Here is a 12,399-nt window from a genome sequence, read left to right on the forward strand (position 1 = left end):
TACTTATGGGTCTAATGTAATTAGCTAATTACAAATACTTTCTCACCAATGGGCACTGTCGTTCATACTTCTGGAATGATTTTGCTTTCTTGAGTATGTTTAATTTGTCTATTATTGCCAGTCCAAACTCTTCACAGGTCACGTCCACATTGAATTTCACTTGCATTACTTGTTCGAGTGTTGACACCAAGAGTGTACTTTTTTCCTCTCGCCAATAAGTTTTAACACTGAAGAGTCTTTCACAATCAATATTGGTAACATTATAGTATAAGGGAAACTGATTTCTTCAAATTTACAGGAGAAAATACTTACGGAAATCATTTTCTGTAGCATTGTGGAAGTTCGTGAATCTAGTTTTGATCCATTTTAATGCGAAAACATGTCGTTTTCTACGAAAATCTCTGCCCGACACGCTGTTTCTGCTCCCGCCATTTGCTTTCTGCACGAGAGTACAATGTTCCGTGTGTTAAGATGATGCAACCCTATAGTCAGTGTTTCAGCCTCGCCGTGTTTCCACTAGAACATGACGTGTCGAGTATTTTTAATTTTTTTTTTACTATGCATGCCTAACCTAACCTTACGGAAAATGGTTTTTGGGGCTAACGTGAATGGTTTGTGGGGCTAACGTCAGTGGTTTGCGACGTATTAGCATAATTTCAAATCCGAGCACGAAAGTAGGTATTTTCCAGTGAACGAGGTTGCAACACTGCATAAATCGACAAGACACTCGCACAGCGTGCCCTGAACCAGTACGCTATCGCCCGCCATAATGTGTTACAGAATCGAAATAACAAGTAACAGTAAGTACTCGTAAATGTAAGAAATAGACATTATCTTAGTTAGAAATGCATTATTTCACCTTAGGAAATGTTCCGCATTCCAAAATAGTATGTTAGCAATGTAAAAAATATGATTTATAGGTGTTTCCCTTATACTATAATAGTACCCTAAATCTTTGTACACTGACCTTTACTTACCCATCATTGTTTCTTTCCTTCCTGTGGGTTTTAACACATTTTTACGTGTAAAATAATGAATGAAATTAAATAGCAAGGAAAAGAGTATATTTGGGGATTTTTGCAAATTTAAAAGAGTATAGAGTATATGAACCTCTAAAAGAGTATAATACTCTTAAAAAGAGTATGTCTGGTCACCCTATATGATAGAAATTTGACACTAGGGACGGTGTAGGATCAAACTTTTGTTACGTCATTTTTGTTACGGCGGCACAACATTATAACAATGGGAGACAATGAGAAGTTCTTTATTTTTGCTCTAAATGTTCTTTTGCATTACTTATAATGATAAATGACTCTTTCCTTCTTTCCTGTCTCTCTCTCTCTCTCTCTCTGTCTCTCTCTCTCTCTCTCTCTCTCTCTTTATCTGTGCTTCTTCAGTTCAATCAATATGTAAAGTCCGCGCGTTCATTATATCCCCAGTGGTTAACAAAGGGAGCGGTACTCTTTGTTAAAAGAAACACCCAAGCTGGCGGTTTACTTTTGAAGTAGAAGCAACAAACTGGAGTAGGAAAGCGATGTTGCCAAATTGAAGAGATAAAGAAGAAAAGCACAAGGAAATTGTAAGGAAAAAAGAAAAAGAAAGAGAAACAAGATTAAAGAATATGGAAAGAAAATAAATACAGATAAAGATTAAAAAGGAAGTGTTTAAGGGTATTATCGAAGGGGAGGGAGAAATATCCAACTCTTACATATTAGGCCTTAATTGACACCGGTGTTCTGGGGGGATTCTGAATTAAACGTGTTAAATACTCAAATTGAGTTTTATAAACCCACTCAAAAATACTATTTATATGCATATTTACATATTTTAATTTACTACATTTAACCAATCAATGTGCTAGCTTTAAGTTTTTTTCGAAAATCGAACAATCAAAAAATATGGACAGTGTAACATGGTATTTCATTCAAATAGACATCATCTATTACACATTCATCCAAACTATTTTCGGGGGGTTATGAACGATTTTAAAGGTGGTCTTGAGTGATGGGCACCCCTGTTTAGGGAATAAGGGCAGATCAAGTATAGTGTTCTGTAAAGCTAAGAAAAAGTTACTTTCGGTAGACACACTGTCGTAATTATATACTTTGTGGGAATTACGATATGGTTTGATGGCGCGAATGATGTTTTTGGGGGGGCACATGATATAATCTGGGGGGACGCATGACATGATTTTTGGGGGGAATGCGCCATTGGCTTTGAGGGGGGGTGGGCACCTGTGCTCTGCATGAAGGAAATAATATCCTGCAGTTTTGTCTTCATACTTAGGATTTTCACTAGCAGCCGTGAGTGATAACTTGCATTATGCAAAGTCTAAGGAAAAACTAAAAGCACAACACTATAACAAAGCAACAAAACAGCACCATAACACAACACAACTAGTTAAAAAGAATCAACCCCGCACGTGGTTATGGAGCAATAATAATGAGAGGCACCTTGCAACTACAAGAAATGTAAGTAAAGAAAATGTGGCAACAACGTCTGAGTGCACGCGCTTATCGGGAGCGGCTTGGCTAGTGTTTGCTATTGTTGTCAGTGTTAAGTTTTATAAAAGGGTTGCCGATGGGGACATAATAAACGCGCGGACTTTACCAACAGTCCATAACATGGGCCTCGGGAAGCATGAATTTAGGGCCCTTCCATAGGTCCACGAACATCTGAAGAAATGTTATGAGTAGGGCTAGGATTTTGATACAAATACATCTTTTGTTTGGTAAGGTAGAAACATTGCATAAGTAGATAGGAACGTGTTTTACACGTAAGTCAATAAATTGGGATGCCTTTGTTAGGGCATTTTTTTGTGGATTTCTTTACCCTTTTTGGAGTAAAGGTCATTTTTTAAACTTTTTAAACCGTTTGTCATTTCTCGGCCTTTTAAAAGTCATATTATGCATTTTTCTACATTTTGGTGAAAGAAGGGGTATTTTACATGCAAATGTAACCCTTTGAAGGTTCCCGACTCTCGCCTCATTGCCTTCAGCACAGTTCTGAACGACCGTGTTTGAAGAAACAAAGAACTTCTGTGCAGTATTGTTGATACAAGCTGTTGTGTAACAATTCAGCTCAAACAATGTGATTCCCCCTCTATCCAATATATACAGGGTGACTGGTAATTAGATGTATTCCCTGAAAGGGGTTAAAGTAGAGACAATTTGCAATAAATTTGACCATATGATACCCCGTCCGAAAATTAGTAGTTTTCGAGATAATCGAGTTTCAATTGTTTTTGAAAAAAATGACAATTTTCCACATAAAAAGTTGAATTGAGAAAAAACTGCTCATTGTATGGAACTTATTTCAGCGTTTGCTGATAGCTAACAAATAAGTGGTTTGTTTAAAAAAAAGTTTTTCCCAAATAACAATCACATGTAAGTAACGGGTGGGTCTAAACTTACAAGTGATGATAAAAAATTGCACTCTTAGTTTACTTGGCAACGTATTAATAAAAAAATGGTATGACACGAACCGTACAAATTACGTAAATTACTTCCTTGATTCATCAGCTATCCAACAAGGTACAAATGTTGCTGACATTCACATTTGTGTACAAGAAATAACACTTGATTCATCTTCATGTGAATGGAATCAATGAACAATACAATTAAAGAACATTACACGTCTTGCTCAAAGTGGGCACCTCCGTTACGAATGCAGGCACGCAGGTTTTTACGGGTCATTTGGTCTCGTAACTCCTGATGTGATGGTGGCCTTGACGTGTTGACCAGCTGTTAAGATCCTCTCCCTGAGCTCTTCTTGCGAGTTTACCGGTGCCTTGTCATGTGGCTCCAAATGTAAAAGTCGCAAGGCGTCAAATCGGGGGATCAAGCCAGCCAGGGAATCGGTCCGCCTCGGCCAATCCATTTCTTTGTGTAATTTTCATCCAGCCACTGTCGCACGCCCAGGCAGAAGTATGGATGGGCGTAATCAACAATCATTTCATCGAGCCATTTTTCCTGCCCCAAATCTTAAATGGCATCACTTATGAACATTTTTTGCGGAACGGGATGGCAATGTTGTTGGAGGATGTGCCTCTAGCTACAAGACGTGACATGATTTACCAGCATGTTGACTGCCCAGCTCGATCACCCGATCAATTTGACGCCTTGCGACTTTTACATTTGGAGCCACATGACAAGGCACCGGTAAACTCGCAAGAAGAGCTCAGGGAGAGGATCTTAACAGCTGGTCAACACGTCAAGGCCACCATCACATCACGAGTTACGAGACCAAATGACCCGTAAAAACCTGCGTGCCTGCATTCGTAACGGAGGTGCCCACTTTGAGCAAGACGTGTAATGTTCTTTTAATTGTATTGTTCATTGATTCCATTCACATGAAGATGAATCAAGTGTTATTTCTTGTACACAAATGTGAATGTCAGCAACATTTGTACCTTGTTGGATAGCTGATGAATCAAGGAAGTAATTTACGTAATTTGTACGCTTCGTGTCATACCATTTTTTTTATTAATACGTTGCCAAGTAAACTAAGAGTGCAATTTTTTTATCATCACTTGTAAGTTTAGACCCACCCGTTACTTACATGTGATTGTTATTTGGGAAAAACTTTTTTCTCAACTAACCACTTATTTGTTAGCTATCAGCAAACGCTGAAATAAGTTCCATACAATGAGCAGTTTTTTCTCAATTCATCTTTTTATGTGGAAAATTGTCATTTTTTAAAAAAAACAATTGAAATTCGATTATCTCGAAAACTACTAATTTTCGGACGGGGTATCATATGGTCAAATTTATTGCAAATTGTCTCTACTTTAACCCCTTTCAGGGAATACATCTAATTACCAGTCACCCTGTATAAAGCCCCAATCCCACCACTGACTGACTGACTCACTGACATAAATGTTCTCCATGAAGGAAGCCCCGGAGGCGAAAAATGCCCGATTACGACCTCCCATGAAATCGTCCCAAAAGGCCAAGAAAATTAAGAAATCGCTCACTTTGCCCTTGCTTAAGGGTGAAAATGCCCTTTTTTCACGTCCTTAGCAACCGTTGCCACGGACATTTTTTTTGCAGCACACATTGTTTCCTTCAATTCTTAATTGTCGAGATACATTATATTTCTCGCAGATCTACAACACACAGATGAATCAACTCCTGGCTTTGAAAAGGTGGCTCAAACAAGGGTGACATCTACATAATAAGGAGTTTCAGCCCAGATACAATTACGTATATATTGGTAAACTCAATGCGAAATTATTATCTACATCGTGGTTGTTTTAATTAAATGTTTAGAGGTATAATATCAAACAAATATTTAGAGAGTTTGCCGGGCTTGTTGTTCACCATGGAAATGGACGTTTCTAGGGAACTTAAAGAAAGTTTATTTTCACCCCAAAAACTACTGTAAGTGAATTATACTAGACATTTCGTATTTCAAAATACGAGCGTCAGAATTTATTACAGACGCATGGTAGGAATTTGAGGGAAATAACGGAAAACAATAATTTTCCAATTACGTTTAAAAATGTGACAATGACAAAATACGTAAATATTGCATTTCCAATTTAATGTCGCTATTGAATTCGTTTATGTAAGACATCCAACTAATAATCTTGAAACGGTTATTACTTACTCAGTTGATTATTAAGAAAATATACAATAATACTTTGCATATTTGTACCTTATTAGAGCCCATACACACATAGACTTACTTTCTAAACTTTTCAAATTAGCGTACTTATACACTTGTTCCCCTTCATCCAATACAACATGCAGACATTTTACCCTATCTATAATATATGATTACGCCCACAACGTGGCCGAAGGTCACGCATGCGAGCGTACAAGACGTGGCCAAAGGCCACGTCGAAAGTACGCGAGTCAGTAAATATATTGTCGCCAGACGGATTATTGTTAAAAAAAACAAGGGGTACAAAGTTTTGTGCTCTGTATCGGACATGTTGTCAGGGAAATAATTTGCACTCCATTGAATTGAAAGCAACTTAAGAGCAAGTGATATTGTTCATTTCAAGTACGCTGCTCGTGTGTCGGTGGAAGTCGAGAGAATTTTTTCCATGTACAAGGATCTCTTGTCCGACAACCGACATTCACTTTTGAAAATTTGCATATGATTTTCGTTTTGTACTGCAACTCAGTACTTAAAATGTAAAAGATGACAAAACGTGAACTTTCTTACATGTACTAACATACGCAATGAAGATGTGATAGATACTGTAACGTTAATTTGTTATTTGAATTTCTCTTGGTAGTTTATAAATTTGTTTTACAAATTCTTCAAAATTTTTAGGTCATTTTTCTAAGTTTATAGGGCATTTTCTTGCATGTGTTAGGTCATAAATGCATTTTTAAAGGTCATTTTTTAGCAATTTTAAGGTCATCAAAATCCTAGCCCTAGTTATGAGGTTTTAATATTTGCCGCAAAGGTTGGAGGAAACACATCGGTTATGAAAATAACCGATTAAAAAAATTAAATATCTTTCATAGTTGCTACAAGTGACAATATGATAATACTTTTATCGTTTTGATTAATATTATAAATTATTGATAATAAAAAGGTAAAGTGTTCCCCTGTGCTTAGCACCACGCCATGAAGGCGTATAGGGGGTGCGGGGGTAACGCCCCACACTTTCTTGATCCGGTCGTGAGTGGGGGTGATGTGATCAGCACCACGCCCCTGACCGCCTTTACCCCTCAGGGTTTCCCCCAGGTACCCATGTTATTCGACGCTGGGTGGGCGCCGGGGCCGCTTCCGACGTTAGAAAAGTTACCGGATTTGAACCGGCCGGGGATCGAACCCGGGACCTTTAGCATGGTAGTCAGACGCGTTACCGACTGAGCTTGATAATTCAAAAACTTATCAATATCAAATCCGCTATTATAAAGTCCACATTTCCAGATTGCCAACGATCAGAAAGGAAAAGTCCAGTCTGAATTTCTGGACTATCCGGAACTATTGGCAGTACTGATAGTAGAGAGTTTTGTAAATGTACAGTTTGAATTCAGAATGCAGCATTTATTATCATTCACTGTTCAGAATTATTGTTATTATCCTATTATTACAATAATATATGAGTATTATTATGATGTTTAAATATGATAAAAGTGAAGTCCTGGGGGTTCGCAACAATAAAATATAGCGAAAAAAAGTAGGTTTCGTAGTAAATGAATGGTTAAGAACCTCCAGTACAAACTAAAGCTTTCACCTCCCATTAAAGAAGTCCCGTTTAGAGCTCTCGAAAGGCATGCTGAAGTGGTGGTTGTAAAGCGATGAATCAGCGATCAGTTGAATTGTGTTCGGCTATCATCGTTTCCTTCCGTGCCACAAAGTGCCGAACGCTCGACACGAAACCGAACAAATAAGTATCGGAGTCCCTCCATGTTCCAAATTTATTGCGAGTGCATAGTTTCACCCAATATCCATCCCGCTTGCAGACGCAAGGCTTGCTAAAGAGCCCTCTTACGACTGAACCCTCTTGAGCTCGGGAGAAATTAGCGGTCAAAGGCCCTTGGATCATTGCACTTCCTTTTAGCTCGCAAACACTGCTTGGCAAAGTTGCTGTGGAAGAGCCCATGCTGGTCTCTAACGTTCACACCGCAACTGATATTGCCACCCGCTCCAGCACACAAGACCTCGAAGTCGATTGGAAGATATAAACAGTCCCGAGGTCACCCGCCAGTAGAGGCTTCCTAGCGTTCTCACCATTTGTGTGGATGATTCCGGGCTCGATTCCCGGTTAGGTATCTTGAGGGCATTTGGGGAGCTACTTGAAAATAAATACCTGACTCCTATCTGTAACAGCAACAATGAGAATCCTTGCGCCAAGCACCCAATGAGAAGCTGCTTGGCAGGTCGCAACACAGTATTTAGTTTGTCCTTTCTAAGAGATTTCAGGATAATTTATAAAAATATTAGTAACATCTTTGTATTTTAATCCAAGAATTATATTAGTTTTGTATATAAGGTAAGTTACCGCAATAAGGCCCGGACCACAATAAAGCCCACTGACTGTTTCTCTGAAACTATGAAGAGAGACTGCCAGATGGCAACATTGTATGAGGGCTGAAAGTACTCAAAGAAGAACATTGCCCATTATTCCCGCGTAGTATGAGTCGTCGCGGAACTGAAGCAGTCCGAAGTTTTGTTGCTGTTGCAAAAAAGTAAAATGGAGGGCGGGTAGATACTTTTTTAAGAAAAGAATGAAGACAAAATGATCTCCTGTATAGGAAACTTCATCCCAACCCTGCATGAAATGAGAAAATCCCTGTTGGACAGATGGCAAGAGGAATGGAACAATGCCGAAAATGGGAGACGGACATATACCTTTATCCCGGATGTCCGAAGCAGCACACACACAAAAATATTTTATACAGGGGGCCTGTTGCATCTTCTAACGGGACATGGACCGTATGGCAAATATCTTCACCGAATTAGCAGTGCCCTGGAACCGAAATGTACCTACTGCGGAGCTACGGAGGATTCTCCCGAGCATAGAGTCTTCTTCTGCCCGGAAACAACTGACAGGATCAAAACTTTGCGAAGAGAACTTCCTACGTTTCATATTAGAACACTTCTATGCGAGCAGCAAATTCAAAATCTGAAGATCTTGGCTGACGAAGTCTCAAAAGAAGAAAAGAAGAAATTTAACCCACGACACCGTAACACGGCCCCCACAAACAGCCAACAAACACCGGAAGAACCTAGGAGAAGTACGAGAATACAAACCCAGGGGATCAACCCGGCCCTCGAGCAGGAGGAAGAGAATGATGAAGAACAATGAGGCACCACAAACTGTATCTAGAAGAAGGCGGGAAGCCGCAGAAAGAAGAAGAATTCGTCCTGTTCGGATGCCGGGGTAAAAGCACAAAGATTATTTGTTGAGAGTGGCGGAAGCCAGGTTAAATAGATAGTAATTAAATAAAAAAAAATATGGTATGCTGGTATTCCAGCACCCGGTGACATTGGCATTCCAATGTCTAATCTAAACCCCAAACTAATTAACATCAAACTAAACAAGCACTATATTATTATTCATTTAAATTATTTTTATTCAAATTCTAACACTCAAAAAAAAAAACTTAACTCACTGTATGTCAAATAATGAAGATCAGAGTGTACCCATTTTGATCGACAACTTAGCTTTTCTATATTGTTTTATTTTATTGTTGTCAGACTTTATTTACTCTTAACTTTAAAATATTTCAAACGTAATTCAAGCTACATGAGTCATGGACTGAAATTAAAGGAGTAGGACGAACCGACAGGGATAAGAACACCTAGCCTCTGGGGTGAGCAATCTCCCAAACAATAAATTCAAATAATTAAAGGTCCTCAACCTATTGCGATCTGTCCCTGGCGGTTCGTCTTGCGGCATGGATCAAACATACTATAGATTCCGGGAGTCCGGAATCCGGATCACAGTGCATACATAAAACAAGAAAAAGAATGTGAAAATAAATAAAATAAACATAACTAAATAAAAATGACCCAATTATATCAAAATATAACTATGTGCTGATATCTGTGAAGATCACTAACAATGCTGTAATGTGTAATTTGTAACTTGTAATTTACATATAATAATTAAATCACTGTAATGGGAATCATGAATATGTATGTGTAATATATGTTTTCTTTTCTGTTTTTTTCTTCTTATATTTGTTCTATATACAACCTTAGTGACAATGAAGTTCGACCAGTCACAAATATAGGAGTGCGTTGTGAAAGAAGGAGAACACATGCATATGCTGAACATATTTTATTCAGCAGGCTACATGGAACAAAGGAAAACATAAATTTCCGCTGCAACGCAGCAATGTATGGTGTCCACACAAAATAAAACATTTTCGTCCATCTACACGTGACATTGAAGTTCGACCACTGTTAGAGGGGATCCTGTTTACCATGGTGTGACGCCGCCCCGTCGGCGAATAACTGTGGCAATGCGTCGGGGCATGCTGCGGACGAGTCGTTCAAGGTATTCCACATCGATGCGGTGCCATTCCTCCTGCAGGCAGGCGATAAGAGCTGCCACTGTCGTGGGTCCCCTCTGTTGCACACGTCGCTTAAGAACACGCCACACATTCTCAATGGGCGAGAGGTCGGGACTCGATGGTGGCCATGGCAGAGTTCGCACGTGATGGCGAGTCAACCATTCTCTTGTCAGCCGCGCTGTATGAGGCCTGGCATTGTCGTGTTGAAAGATGAGACGCCGCCTGTGGAACAGGTGCCCTCGCACTGTGGGAAGATGCCGCTCCAGTATGCGTGTATAGGCGTGTGCATTCACAATGCCCTCACAGACGTGTAGTGGGCCAACCCCAGATGCCGTCATGCATCCCCATACCATCACTGACGCAGGTTTCTGTACCCGACGTGCATAACATTTTGCTTCATTCTGTTCCTCCTTCCGACAAATGACTGTTTTCCGTATTTTCCCGTACACAACATTGAAAATGGATTCGTCCGTCCACAAAACCCTGTTCCACTGCCGAAATGTCCATCCCCGGTACATTCGTGCTCACCGTAGTCGATTGCCTTTGTTCAACATCGAAAGGAAGGGTTTACGTTTCGCCTTGTACACTCGGTAACCGCATCGCTGTAGGTAACGGCGAATGGTTCTGGTTGACACTTCAATGTGAAAGCGTTCTCGAGTCCACAGTCGTAATTCGGCTACAGAAACATGATTGTTGGTCTGGATATAGCGCCTAAATATCCGTAGGTCATGCACGCTCAGTAGGCGTTTTCGACCGGGGGCCTTACCTGGCTCGTAGTACCCGTATTTTGGTGGTGTTTGATGATGCAGTGGACGGTTGACTTGGGTAAGTTCGGTTGGCGCCCTATTTCCCGTTCACTGAGTCCATCCCCTTGCAACTCCACCACTCTTCTCCTCACGGTGTTGTCAATAGGTTTGCCCCTGGCCATGGTGATGATGCACTGCGGTTCCTCGGTACACAGCACGCGCTTATATACGGCGGACTCCCTTATCGTGTCCCTGACGTCATGCTTCCGTCGAATGCGCCACTATCTGGAATTTCCGTATGGGTCTGGTGCCTGGTCGAAGTTCAATGTCACGCGTATAGTTCCCCGTTTTCGTTCTTTACGTGACCTTGGGTGCAACATGCTGGGATAACGATTCTTGCCTGCTCACACGCCTCCTCTTACATAAAGTCCGCGCGTTCATTATATCCCCATCGGCAACCCTTTGATAAAACTTAACACTGGAAACAATAGCCAACAATAGCCAGACCGCTTCCGATAAGCGCGTGCACTCAGACGTTGTTGCCACATTTTCTTTACATTTCTTGTAGTTGCAAGGCGGAGCAGGCGGGTGCGTGAGTCTCTTCTCTTTACATATTGTTTAATTTGTTTGTTTCTCTTTCTTTTTCTTTACCCTTTCCTTCAATTTGGCAACATCGCTTTCCTACTCCAGTTTCTTCAAAAGAAAACCGCCCGCTTGGGTGTTTCTTTTAACAAAGAGCACCGCTCCCTTTGTTAACCGCTGGGGATATAATGAACGCGCGGACTTTACATGCGTCACTTCTGCGGGTCACCCATTCCACCGCCTATGCATCTGTGCATTTAATCACGTATTCCTTTCTGGTCTAACTTCGTTGTCACCAAGGTTGTGTATATATATATATATATATATATATATATATATATATATATATATATATGTACTGTATTAATGGATAATTTAAATAAAGGTAGTGTGCAACAATAATGGGTGAACCGTAATACGAGCAACTGCCGTCCCAGTTTATCACAGAGGCACTGGGACATGCGCATACCCTCGAATGTATGCGGGTGGAGGTTAGGACATTCGGGGGTTCCCCCATTATTGTTGCAAAAAAGTGAGATATAACTTTCAAACCACATATTTCGTCTTATATATGTTCATGTATTGTAGATAGTAGGATAATACTTGGTCTGCATGTAACATTAACCGTGTCCATTACAACAACAAAGTCTTTCCCATTGCACTTTTATTGTACTGAGCTGTAATATTACAAAACGGCATATCGTGCCATGTTACACAACAAGGCCCAAGAGCTTGTGTGGTACGCGGGACATAGTGTCGTGAGGAGTGTGCTGGGATACTACACAAAGACGAGGACATTTTCACTTGCCCTCGCTGCTAGATGGATTGTAAGCTTAGACTTTTATTTCGTAAGTGGTTAAAAATCTGATGAATTTGATCTTATTGCTATTTTGTGCTTTGAAGCATAGTTTTGTAACAATTTACCATCGAACTTTGAGTGTTGCTACGCGGGCCTTATTGTGAAATAGGGTACAAAATAAGGCCCATTTCAAACATTTTTTCATCACACTTTATTTTGTATTTTGAGGAATTGTGACTGCTATATATTGATAGTAACCAACATAATAAAGTTTCATGTCCTG

General features: G+C 40.1%; 1 protein-coding gene across 3 annotated transcripts in view; it reads left to right on the plus strand.

The window, feature by feature from the left end:
• nolo (ADAMTS-like no long nerve cord) overlaps positions 1-12,399 on the plus strand; it is a 752,674-nt gene that overhangs the window by 580,289 nt on the left and 159,986 nt on the right. The gene's annotated exons all lie outside the window — the stretch shown is intronic.

Source organism: Lepisma saccharinum, chromosome 11 (assembly GCF_977018435.1).
Source record: "Lepisma saccharinum chromosome 11, izLepSacc3.1, whole genome shotgun sequence".
NCBI lineage: Eukaryota > Metazoa > Arthropoda > Insecta > Zygentoma > Lepismatidae > Lepisma > Lepisma saccharinum.